Source organism: Symphodus melops (assembly GCF_947650265.1).
Source record: "Symphodus melops genome assembly, chromosome: 20".
Classification (NCBI taxonomy): Eukaryota; Metazoa; Chordata; class Actinopteri; order Labriformes; family Labridae; genus Symphodus; species Symphodus melops.
The window spans coordinates 17,010,355-17,023,175 of NC_136710.1; the positions used below are offsets into that span (position 1 = coordinate 17,010,355).

The 12,821-nt window shown below is 41.3% G+C and overlaps 1 protein-coding gene; it reads left to right on the forward strand.

The window, feature by feature from the left end:
* Positions 1 to 12,821, forward strand: part of LOC306841870 (uncharacterized protein) — a 133,621-nt gene that overhangs the window by 88,889 nt on the left and 31,911 nt on the right.

A 12,821-nucleotide genomic window follows, 5' to 3' on the forward strand; every position in this document is an offset into this window, starting at 1 on the left:
GGACTTGGGCGAGAGAGGAGATGTCTGTATTAGAGGAAGATGTGACATTCGATAGAGGGACTGCAGTGACAGGGACATTTTTTGTTTCCTCGTTCCTTTCATTTTTGACGAAGTTAGCAGCTTCGCGTTCCGTTTCATTCTCGTATACCTTCAGCTTAGCTTGAGCTGCCCTAGACTGTTAGAGCGGTTGCAGGCAGAAAAGGAGGTGCTCCTTTTCTGCCTGCAACCGCTCTAACTCACGCCTTTGCGCTTCTATGGCTTTCCGTTGTTGTTCCTCCAACTCCCGTATTGATTCCCGTTGTCTTTCTTCCTCAAGCATCATCATGTAATTTGCTTCTTTCACTGCAAGATCAGCTGCTGCATCTACACGCTTGGCTGCTGTTGATGAAGCAATGGAGTGGTGATTGGATGTGCTGCGACTCATCAAGGAAGCTGCAGATCCATAGACAGATGTTGCATAGTCACGGTGGCGCAGTTCATGAAGTCGACGTCTTTCATTTTCTTCGTTGAATTCCCCCACCCCATCTACTGCTCTGTCGTAGGCAATGTTTATTATTTCTGTGGTCACTGACTCGCACGTGTCGACTCATCTTCTTTTGTCGGTCGATGGTGTGATGAGATCTCGAATTTGACTGTACATGTTCGTTATGTCTCCCTTACCTTTCTTAAGTTCATCAATGAGAAGCCAGAGCTGCTCTTCTGACATGTATGTCTTCAGTTGATCCCTTGCTTTGCGAACCTGAAATTTCCATTGTTCATGCATGGACAGCAGTCTTTTCTCCCTTTTTTTTGGCTTCTTTCTCTTGAAACTCACACATCTTCTCAGTAGGTTTTCGTGTGCGTTCTGAGCGTCGGGGACCTTCAGTTTGGTCATTTTCTTTCTGAAATAGGACGTCAGTCAAACTGTGTTGTTTTGCCTCAACAGCTTCCTTTACATGATGTCTCTCAGATACATCTGTCACCGTGTGGAGCTCACTTTGTAAATCTTCAACTTCTTGATTTACTCCATCCGTCTGCTCCTCTAACTCTGTCATTTCTGCTGACTGTGACATTATTAACACAATTTTTCTAAATCTTAAACTTAAGTGAACCCTTTTAGCAGATAAGGTTAGCCTTTTCAATGAACAGCATAAACAGCATATCAGTACGAAATAAGAGGCACTGATGCAAAATGTAAATAAACTTCAAAAGTGGTAAATGTTAATGTAAACACCACAATAAACAATTCTCGAGGAATATGAAAGTCCAAAAATTAAAAACAGGTCCTTAATTATAAAGGATTCATTTATAAAGAGAAAATGAAGATGAGACGACAGCTTATTTCCTCTTCTCAAGATGAGCAGGTAAGAAAACTATTGAATGCCCGTTAGCTCAAGAAACTGTTCGTCCGTTGCTCAACTTATTTGAGATGGCGTTGTCCATATAATGATGTGGCAATACTCACAGTTCTGAATCACGCTCAGTGAACATGGCTGTACTTGACCATTGCATCGAATCCGTTGTGACCGCTGCCAAAGTGGATCAGGCGCCAACGGGTGGAAACGTGCTGCTCGAAGAATCCACAGGAAAGGCGTGGGCGACGAAGCACGGGCGATGAAGCAGGGGCTGCGGCAGGCACGTGTGAAGACCCTCCGTAATGGCGACGATCAGTCAGGATCAATGCGGGTCAAGCTCTTACTGTAGCGAACCCCAGCCAGACAATGGTGAAGCTTACTGATGTTTTAGAGTCTTTATTTATGTTCAGCCTTATTCCTTTTTGTGAGCATAAATTTAGTTTCTCCATGAAACAGAGCTAAAGGACAAAATAAATAGCATACAATTAGCTCTTTCAAGCACAAGTAAATATAACAATGCTAATGCGCTAAAGGGCTGGCGCTACCACAATGAAAGGAACGTAAATTAACATGAACTTCTAAACAATGCACAATAAAACAATTACGGCACATAAAAATACCTTGTTCCCGTTCCAGCTAGGCGCTTAATTTACACAATAAGATAATTTCCTTCTCTTGTTCTCTGCTCCGCTCCGTACGTCTGTGTTCCCTTGTTACATCAAGTTGAGCACCTTTAGATAGAGCGTTCACTTCCGCCCAGTGATTACCAAAATAAAAGACCGGTAGAAATCAAAAATTACACGAATAAAATATCACCTTAAAATAATTAGTCACTCAAACAAGAAGAGCGATTTAAGTCCTTTACATCTACTGGGATTTTGGCCCACTCCTCCCTTTGAAATTTTCTCCAGGTCCTGCAAATTGGTTGGTTTTCTTGCTTTGACCTTCATCTTGAGTTGCCTCCACAGATTTTCAATAGGGTTGAGGTTGGGGCTTTGGCTTGGCCATTTCAAAACATTGATTGTGTTGTCCTCAAACCATTTCTTGACCATTTTGGCGGTATGTTTGGGGTCATTGTCCTGTTGGAAGATCCACTGTGGCCCCAGACCAAGCTTTGCCGCTGACTGTGTGATGTTCTCTCGGAGGATGCTGATGTACTGTCCCTTCCTCATGATACCATCCACCTTAACAAGGTTACCGGTCCCACTCGCTGAGAAACAGCCCCACAGCATTATGCTTCCTCCTCCATGCTTGACAGTTGGCACTGTGTTCTTTGGTTTGAAAGCTTCACCCTTCTTTCGCCAAACATAAGCAACATCTCTGTGCCCAAAGAGCTCTATCTTTACCTCATCTGACCATAGAACCGACAACCAAAAGGTCTCTTCTTCATTCAGGTGACCTTTGGCAAAGTCAAGACGCAATCTTGTGTGGTTAGGCTTTAGCAATGGAGTCTTCCGTGGTCGGCGTCCATGGAGTCCTGCCCTGTTCAACGTCCTCTGGAGTGTTTGTCTGGAGATACTGGTTCCTTTGTCACTGACACCCTGCAACATCTCCTTGGTGGTGATTCGTGGGTTGATGGTTGCGGCCCGAACCAATTTTCTGGCAAGCCTGTCTGACACTTTGGGCTTCCTTCCAGGTCTTTTAAGATTCTTCACTGTGTGGAATGCCTTAAACTTCTTAACAATACTCTGGACTGTGGCTGCATGGACTTGAAAATATTGGATATTGCTTTGTAACCCAAACCTTCCTTGTGTGCCTCCACAATACGGGATCTTAGGTCTTCACTCAGTTCTTTCTGCTTGACCATGGTGTCGAGTCTGGCATTGATGATGAACTGAAAGTGGTCTCACCAATACTCCTTAATTTATAGGGCCAGTGAACTTTCTGGCAACCAATCTTCACTTTCAATTGTTAATTAATTAATTGGACACATTTGGAAAAGTACCTGAACCAGGAAAAATATTTACCTTTGTACTTCAGAAGGACAAGGGTATGAATACACTTGAACATGGGTGAAAATAGAAATACTATATCAAATGACATAATCCTCATCAGCTTAATTAAAATGTGTTCTGGGTTGTTGTGTAACTATTAGTCTCCCTTAGTATAGGTGTATTCGCAACATCCAAACTTAAGTGTAGAAAAGAATTGAGACTTAGTTAATTTTAGTATGGGTATGAATACTTATGAGCAAAACTGTACATGTCTGATGTGTCCTTTAGCAAGACCCTGAACCTCAAGTTGTTCCTGCTGCTTCGTCTGCAGCTGCGAATGAATTTGTATGATTGGAATTAGTAACTTTTGATGGTCACTTTCATTAGAATCCTCTGCCATCAGTGTGTGAATGGGTGTAGATGAGTAGGTGTGACTTGAGGTGTAAAAGTGTTTTGAGTAGTCAGAAGACCAGAAAAATGCTCTACAAGCTAAAGTCCATTTACCAATGCCATTTAAAAAGTCTCACTGTTGAAGCTTTAACTGCAGATTCCAACTGACTATTGGTCAAGCTGCAGAAATAAATCACTTTTGAATCTCATATCAAATATTTGTGTTGACATTATTGATTCTTAAGTAAGTACATTAGTAGTAAGTAGTCGTGTAATAAGCAGGATAATGTATTGTGAGCTTTAGGGGGAGCAAGGCCACCACGCTTTGTGTCAGGGCAACACCTCTAGGCATGCCAGCACCCGATAAACCCCCCTTTTACCTCGTGCATGGACACCTGCATACCTTGAAGATTTTGTGAGGTTCTGAATGGTTTTCTTTTACTGCTCATGCTCTTGGGTTCTTTTTTGCTTGTATCCCGCCTGTGTGATTACCCTGATTGTTCTCACCTGTCTCATTAGTCTCACCTGTGTCCAACTAACCCTGTCTATTTAGTCTGTGTTTTTCCTCAGTCCCTTGTCGGTTTATTGTCTTTCCCAGTGTTAATCTGTGATGAGTGTCTGTCATTGCCTGTCGACTGTTCCTTGTTCCCTGGATTTACTTTGTTTTTTCACACTCGGTTTTCGAGACGTTCTGGATTTAGTTTTTGAGTAAGTTTTGTATTTTTTCCTTTTTGATTTAGTGGCTCTTGTTTAAAACAAATCTTACCATGCATTAAGAATGGCTTGCTGTGATGAGGAAAGGGAGACAGCCCTTGCTGAGGCCCTAAGGGAGATGGACTCTAAACCTTGGCTGAAGCATATGCTCTCCCATTAGACAAACGTTTTTTTAATGCCAGAGTTTGTGCCTCAAAGTCGGATTGGCCTCAACAGTCTGGGCCTCCGCCCAGTACTCGACTCAAGCCTCAGTCTAGGCCTCAACCAAGGCCTCAACCCGAGCCTCGGCCCAAAGTACAGCTCAAGCCTCAGTCCAGGCTTTGGCCTCCTGGTGCATTGGAGCCCCTGCTTCCTGTCCCTGTTCCTGCAGAGCGCCGTCTGCCACCAGCTTCGGCAGAGCTCCCCCTACTTCCTGTACCTGTTCCTGACCCCGCAGAGCACCGACTGCTTCCTGTTCCTGATTATGCAGAGCGCCCCCTGCTGCCTGTACCTGATCCTGCAGAATGCTTCCTGTGACTGTTCTGGATTCCAAAGAGGGCCCCTTGCTTACTGTACCTGTTCCTGATCCCACTGAGCACTCGGTGCTTCCTGATCCTGGTCCTACAGAGCGCCGTCTGCATCCAGTTGACGTCTCCTCGGCGGTCCAGCCGACATCTGACATCTTCTCCTCGGTGGTCCAGCCGACACCTCACGACGCCTCATCAGCGGTCCGGCTTACACCTGACATCTCATCCTCAGCGGTCCGGCCGACACCTCACGTCGTCTCCTCGGCCGTCCAGCCAATACCTGATGCAGTCTCCTCTGCGGTCCGACAGATGCCCGACGACGTCTCCTCTGTCAACTCTATTTGGGTGTTGACAGTTTTTTCCCCCTCCTCTTTCTCAAGTGTAGTTCTGTTCAGGGACTGTTTTGAGGTGTTTCATGTAAATCTGCACTGTTTAGAGTAAAACGGAGACATTTCTCGTGGAAGGGGGGACATATATAACAAACAGTTGTGTGGTTATTTATATTGCATGTCCAATCGCCTTTAGAGTGCAGTGGTCCTAGTGAGTTACCATAGCTGCCTTAAAGTGGTAAAAAGTGTTGTGATTCTAGTTGGCTCTCCTCGTGTGGAAAAATAAAGTGGAAGCTGTCACTGAAGAAGCTCCCTGTCTATGTTTATTATTTTTTTAGTTAAAGGGTACTAAGTCCAACGAACCCACAAAGCTCACATCTGAGAAAATGTTAAAGAAACGGAGTAGGTACAGCGTCAACCGTGTTTTCTGTTTACTGTCTTATGTAATGTCACTATGAATTATTGATGTAACTAATATATTAGCTCTGAATTAAGTTTATAGTAACCCGTTATATGTTGACATATATGTAATATATTTTTATATACTCTCTCACCCTTTGTTGGCAATTAAACGGAGATACGCTCTATCAGCTGCCATCATTGGGTGAGGGGGCAGCATTTGGCTGCACATAGAAAAGAGAGAGAGTGAACACACATCACAACAACCAGTGAGCATGTGAGTATATTTCCTTTATCGTAAGATGCTGTTTCTGTTTGGCCAATCAAATGCAGCGTGGTCTGTGAAGAGGGGAGAAACTGTCAGTACTCTTTCATTCAGAACAACATTTTGATCAAGATGACATCTCCAACAGTGGTCTACCTGACATGTTTGATCCTGGGGGAAATCGGTCAGTTGAGGTTTTAGTTTTTTATGTATATAATACAATGTATATAATGTATTCATGTAAAATTCAATATATTTTTTTAAACTGGCAACTTTTGTCTTTTCATTTCAGCGTGGACCTATTCTTCAAAGTTGTCTCCAACAGTTCAGCACAAGAGACAGGAAGCTGGGGAGAGCTTGACTTTAACATGTTTCTTCAAAGATGAGCCAGCTACGAGAGTTTATTGGTACAAGCAAACAATTGGAGAGAAACTTAGGCTTGTCTCTGAATTCTACAAATACAAAGTAGGCGATCCTTTTCATGATGAATTTAGAAACAATCCACGCTTCACTCTGGAGGTGCAAAATGGTAAAAATCAACTAACCATCTTAGATTTGAACATGTCAGACTCAGCTACCTATTACTGCATAAGTTGTAATCGCTGCTTATTAGAATTTCTGGAAACAGTGATTGTCAGTGTAGAAGGTCCACGATTGACCATCCCAGCTGTGATCCATCAGTCAGAATCTGAGACCATGCAGCCAGGAGGCTCTGTGACTCTGAACTGTACAGTCCACACTGGGACCTGTGATGGAGAACACAGTGTTTACTGGTTCAGAGACTCTGATGAATCTCATCCAGGACTCATTTACACCCATGGAGGCAGGAATGATCAGTGTGTGAGGAAACCTGACTCACAAACACACACCTGTGCCTACAACTTGACAATGAAGAACCTGAATGTTTCTCATATTGGGACGTACTACTGCGCTGTCGCTTCATGTGGACACATTCTGTTTGGAAAAGGGACCAAGCTGGACTTTGAAGGTATGTTACTCTTTATCCCAAGTCGTTTTATTTGACAAAAAGTGGTGATAACTTGATGCATCATGTGTTTTATTAATCAGGCGGACAGTGTTTAATGGCAGAATACATTCACACAAAGAAAAGATAGTTAGGCCAGATTTAGCAAGTCGCTAATTTCCATCTGTCGTCCCGCATGATGAGAAAAGACACCTCGTACAATAAAACCAGACTCAACAAAAAGCACAACTGACAACATAACTTTAATAAACTACATTATGAAATGCTATAAACACTCGAGAAAACGGAAGTATATCCTGCTTGGAACAAAGTATTTCAAAAGGCTGGAGACTAACTAACGACCGACTTTTTTATATTCTAAAAGTAAGTTTTAAAAATGGGGAAATGGGAGGGAAATCTTTCTATCCATTGTTATCTCATATAATACATAACTGCCTAATCAATCCAAACATTTCCACTGACATAAAACTCAAAGCTGTGTTTATGTCTGATTTACTGACAGATGTGGTGAACTCTCCTGCCTTGGTGTATTTTTTGAGTGGAGCTTTGATATTTGCGACCGTCCTGATAGTCATCATGGCCTTCTTACTGTACAAGATGAACAAAAGAAACCGTCTCCTATCTCAAGGTACGGTAGCTAACATGGCTTACAACTGTCTGTCTGTCTGTGTGTTTCTCATGACTGTTTTTCTGTATTTCACAATCAGAGACTCAAACCAACTTGTCCTCTTCTTCTATCAGAAACCATGAGGTGAGAATTTAGTTTTTACTTGTTTAATTACCGTTCAAATTCTTTTTTTTTTTATTGCATGTCTTGACAAGGTTTCTTTTCTCAAGAACCTAACAGTGACAGATTGTTCATATTTCTACAGGGTCACAGAGATGCAGATGGACTCTTCTATGCCCCTCTTAACATTAATATATCCAACACATCAAGAAGACAGAGACACACACCCAAAGACCAGTGTGTCTACTCCAGTGTTCGGCAGTAGAAGCTAATTGTTTCATTTTTACTTCTTCAGATTCACTTGAAATTTTTGAAGTCGGAAACTTTGTGTATCAAATAACTCTGAGTCTGTTTGCCCTGAACTGTATGTGTTTTGTATAAATTGCTTATGTGTTAAGATTGTGGTCATTGTGTACATGTTTGTTGGTATGCCTTTGTTATTAAGTTTATTATGTACATTTTCGGGCTCACTGTCTGTTACATGACTTACTTCATATTGCAAATGTTTCTCTTCAGTCTGGAGTTTTCCCCAATTATCTGAAACATGCTATTGTTACCCCTTTGCTAATAAATAACAAACTTATTCCTTCACTCATCACTAACTATAAACCCATCTCAAACTTACTGTGATCAGTAACGTTTTTGAAAAGGTTGTCTACAAACGATTACACAATCGCCTAACCCTTCAAAATCTGTACCAGTCAGGTTAAAGACCAAACCACAGCACTAGTTATTGCCATTAGATAAAATTCAACTTATGTTAGAGTGGGGGTTTTTTCTCAATAATGGATAAGATACACAAATTTAGATCGTTCAACTTTTGTATTTGGTGATGGAAAGCATCTCACGACCCCCCCCCCTCTCAGTGTCTCTGAAGCCCCCAGGGGGTCCTAATCCCCACTTTAAGAACAGTACAGTGTGGAGAAGACTCAGACCTGGACCCCTAATACATTTAACAATGTGGTGCAGCATTGTTTTTAACTAGTAGTTGAGATATTGAAATCAACATAAAGTGACTGCAAATTTACATGTAAAAGTGGGCGTGGCCACTTTTACATGTACATGTACCACCAAGAAGTATACAGTTCAATTCCAATAAGGAACTATTCCAGGTAGCCTGACTTTGAGCCGCTCTCACAGACTTTCCTACAGGAGTTGGATTTAAATGTTTTTGTTTTTATCAGACACCTTCATGAACATATCTGAGAAGAAATCTATTGGTAAGAAATGTATTCCCAGATGTTTGCAATATTCCCGTACTAATCAGACAATTTCCGCATTCACTATGGGGTGCAACAAGGTTCAGTTCTCAGTCATAGATAGCCCCAGATAACAACAGCCCCACAAATGAAATGTCCAAATGCATTAAAGAAATCAGTTGCTGGTTGATGCATTTCTCTACAGCTTCACAAAGATGTAACATAAATTCAGATTGTAGGTCCAGAAAGACAAAGACAGGAGCTCATATCCATTTCATCATCTTTTTCTCATCAGTACACTGATAATGTCAAAAACTTCGGTGTCATCACTGATTCAGATCTAAACTTTCAGAAGTACATTTACAGCTTTTATAAAGACAAGCTTTTATCATCTTAAGAACATATCCAAACTCAGGTGCTTCACGACGCAATCCGACTGCGAACAATTGATCCATGCATTCATACAGACTAGATTATTGTAATGCCCTCTATGCTGGGTTTCCCAAAAAAAAATAAAAAATAAAATGGCTATTCCAAAACGCAGCAGCCAGACTGCTCGCTGGGACAAAGCAAATAGAACATGTATCACCAATCCTTAAAAAAACCTTCTTTGGCTTCCAGTTCACTACAGCATTGGATTCAAAATATTACTTCTAGTTTATAATGCATTACAGGGAATGGCACCTCAATATCTTTCTGAACTATTCACTGACTACAGTCCAGTAAGACCCCTCAGATCAGCAGGTATGGGTCTGCTGAATATACCTACAGCCAAGACAACATCTGGTGAAGGTGCATTTAGTCACCTTGGGGCAGTTTTATTAAATAAACTACCTGCTGATCTGAGGTCTGTGGAAACTTTAAATTCTTTAAAAAAGGGGTCTTAAAACGTGCTTTTTCCCTTGGCATTTGGCTGCTAGTTTATCTTTGTCTGTTTTGATTTGTTGTGTGTATCATTTTGATTGAACAGTTACTGTTTGTGTTTTTTTCTTTGTCTTCTGTAAAGCACATTGGGTTTACGTTTGTATGAATTTTGCTATCCAAATAAAATAGTTTAATTGAATTAAATGAGACAACAGTTGTTGTCGGGGACATTAAACGTCATCAGGCCGGGAACTCTCACGAATCATTCTTACAGCCTCTAGTCATCTTTTTTAGTGCTCTTGCAAATATTTAATTAAAAAACATAAGCTACGGTTTTGCTTGCACGTCTTGTGTAATTCTGTGAGATTTGGACAGGGATGAGTTTTGCCCCCAAGCCTGGTATGAGTTACGCCTTTCTCTTCACACATGAGTCCTGCCCCCCTCTCTTGCAGTCTGCAGACAGACCCTCCTCGGTGGTTGGGACGTCTTAGTCCGATGGTCGTGGCTGGGTGTCAGGGACGTCGGAAGGTAGTAGAGCCAGAGCACCTCGCTGACGGTTGGAGGAGCTCCATCCACTCGAGAACAGCTGGATGCTGCTGCTGCTGCTAGGGCAAGGCCTCCTAGGCAATGAGTAGCAACCTTCAGTGTTGGATTAGAAGCTAATGCTGAACTGCTAAAAACTGCTGTTCATCAAGTTTCTACTTGAGGCTGGATGCAGGAGCCCATGAGGTCACATAAGTCAACAATGTCTGTTTTTACTACAGAAATAAGCATGTTTACAGCCTGTTTCCAAAAATGAAATGGTCTGAATGGCTTATTTTTAATTTCACGCAATTCTTTTTGTGACTTGTATGTTTTGATTTTATTAAACATAAGAGTTTTTCATAATATCACAAGTGAGCATGTGATTTCAAACATTTTGAAAGCATAATACTTAATACAAAATCCGTATAACAATTTATCACAGAGATGTTTAGTTCATCCTGTTCTTGGGTAAGACACTGAACCTCAAGTTGTTCCTGCTGCATCGTTGGCAGCAACGAATGAATGTCTATGAATGAAATTAGTGACTTCTGATTGTCACCTTACATGGAAGCCTCTGCCATCAGTGTGTAAATGAGTGTTCGTGAACAGGTTCGACCTGAGGTGTAAAAGTGCTTTGAGTAGTCAGAAGACTAGAAAAATACTCTACAAGCTCAAGTCCATTTATCAATAAATTTAAAAAGTCTAACTCCTTCAACTTTAACTGTAGTTTCCAAATGACTGTTTGTTAAGCTGCAGAAATGAATCATTTTTAAATAAATCAAATTCCAAATCAATGGGTTTACATTATTTATTCATAAATTAGTAGTAAGTAGTGGTGTAATAAGCAGGATAATGTATTGTGAGCTTTAGACCCCTGCACAGTTAAAATATGCAGACAGACAGTTTGAAAGATGAACTGATAGATCAAATCTGCAGTTACATGTGTAGGATGTGTCAATACCACTGCAAAGTGGCAAACCTGCTGTCAACATTACGCCTGCAAAAGTGAATGTAAACAAGTCTAACACTGTTTCATCTGTTGGTACAGTATCAACCATGATTTCTGTCCACAGTCATCAGTCGCTCCGTCTTATGTAATGTCACTATTAGTTATTGATGTTCCCCTCTAAGTATCCCTCTTTTGTGTTGCCATGCATCTAATATATGTGTAAATACTTTCACACCCTTGGTTGGCAATTAAACTGAGATAAGCTCTATCACTGCTGCCATCACTGGGTGAGGGGGCAGCATCTGGCTGCACATAAAAAAGAGAGAGAGAGCAAACACACAACAACCAGTGAGCATGTGAGTATATTTCCTTTATTGTAAGATGTTTCTTTCCGGCCAATCAACTGCAGCGTGGTCTGTGAAGAGGGGAGAAGCTGTCAGTACTCTTTCATTCAGAACGACAATTTGAGAAAGATGACATCTCCAACAGTGGTCTACCTGACCTGTTTGATCCTGGGGGAAATGGGTCAGTTGAATTGTCAATGGACATTTTTTTTTCTTACATATCATGAGTTTAATGTGAAATTCAATACATTTTTATAAAATGGCATCTTTTCTCATTTAATTTCAGCATGGACGGTTTCTCCAAAGTTGTCTGCATCAGTTCGTCACGAGAGACATGGAGCTGGAGAGAGCTTGACTTTAACATGTTTCTTTAAAGATGATGATTCTTCCACACGAGTTTATTGGTACAAGCAAACAATCGGAAAGAAACTAAGGCTTGTCTCTGAATTCTACAAATACGAAGAAGCTGATCCTTTTCATGGTGAATTTATAAATGATACACGCTTCACACTGGAGGCTGAAAATGGTATAAATCACCTAACCATCTCATTTTTGACCATGTCAGACTCAGCTACCTATTACTGCATAAGTTGTAGTGTCTGCTCACTAGAAATTCTGGAAACTGTGATTGTCAGTGTAGAAGGTCCAGGATCGGCCATCCCAGCTGTGATCCATCAGTCAGAATTTGAGACCATCCAGCCAGGAGGCTCTGTGACTCTGAACTGTACAGTCCACACTGGGACCTGTGATGGAGAACACAGTGTTTACTGGTTCAGAGACTTTGATGAATCTCATCCAGGACTCATTTACACCCATGGAGGAAGGAATGATCAGTGTGTGAGGAAACCTAACTCACAAACACACACCTGTGCCTACAACTTGACAATGAAGAACCTGAATGTTTCTCATATTGGGACTCAATAGAATTCAAAGCTCTTTTCCCCTTCTTCTCCTGTTCTGGAATCGTTATGATTTTATTTGGTTTGGGTGTTTGTTTTGCACATCACGTTCAGCTGCTGCATTTACATGTTTGTTGTAAATAAACTAAATTAATTGATACTGAAATTTTTTAGTCAAGGTGTAAGTACAGTAAACTGCTAGTGTAATGTATACAGCTGCACTAAAGCTAATACAGATGAACATCTGCTGCATGCTGCTGCGCTCTGCTTTTGCTGAGTAGCTGATTTTTATCAGGTGCAGCAGTAACAGAGGCTCTACAAAGCTCACTTAAAGGTTTTGTCGCTGTGGTGAATGTGAAAAAAATGTGGAAAAAAAATTACACAACCATTAGCCCCTGAGCTGTTCACCTTTTCACCCACATACAAGTTTTGTCTTTCAGAACATCGATGTTTGCGGT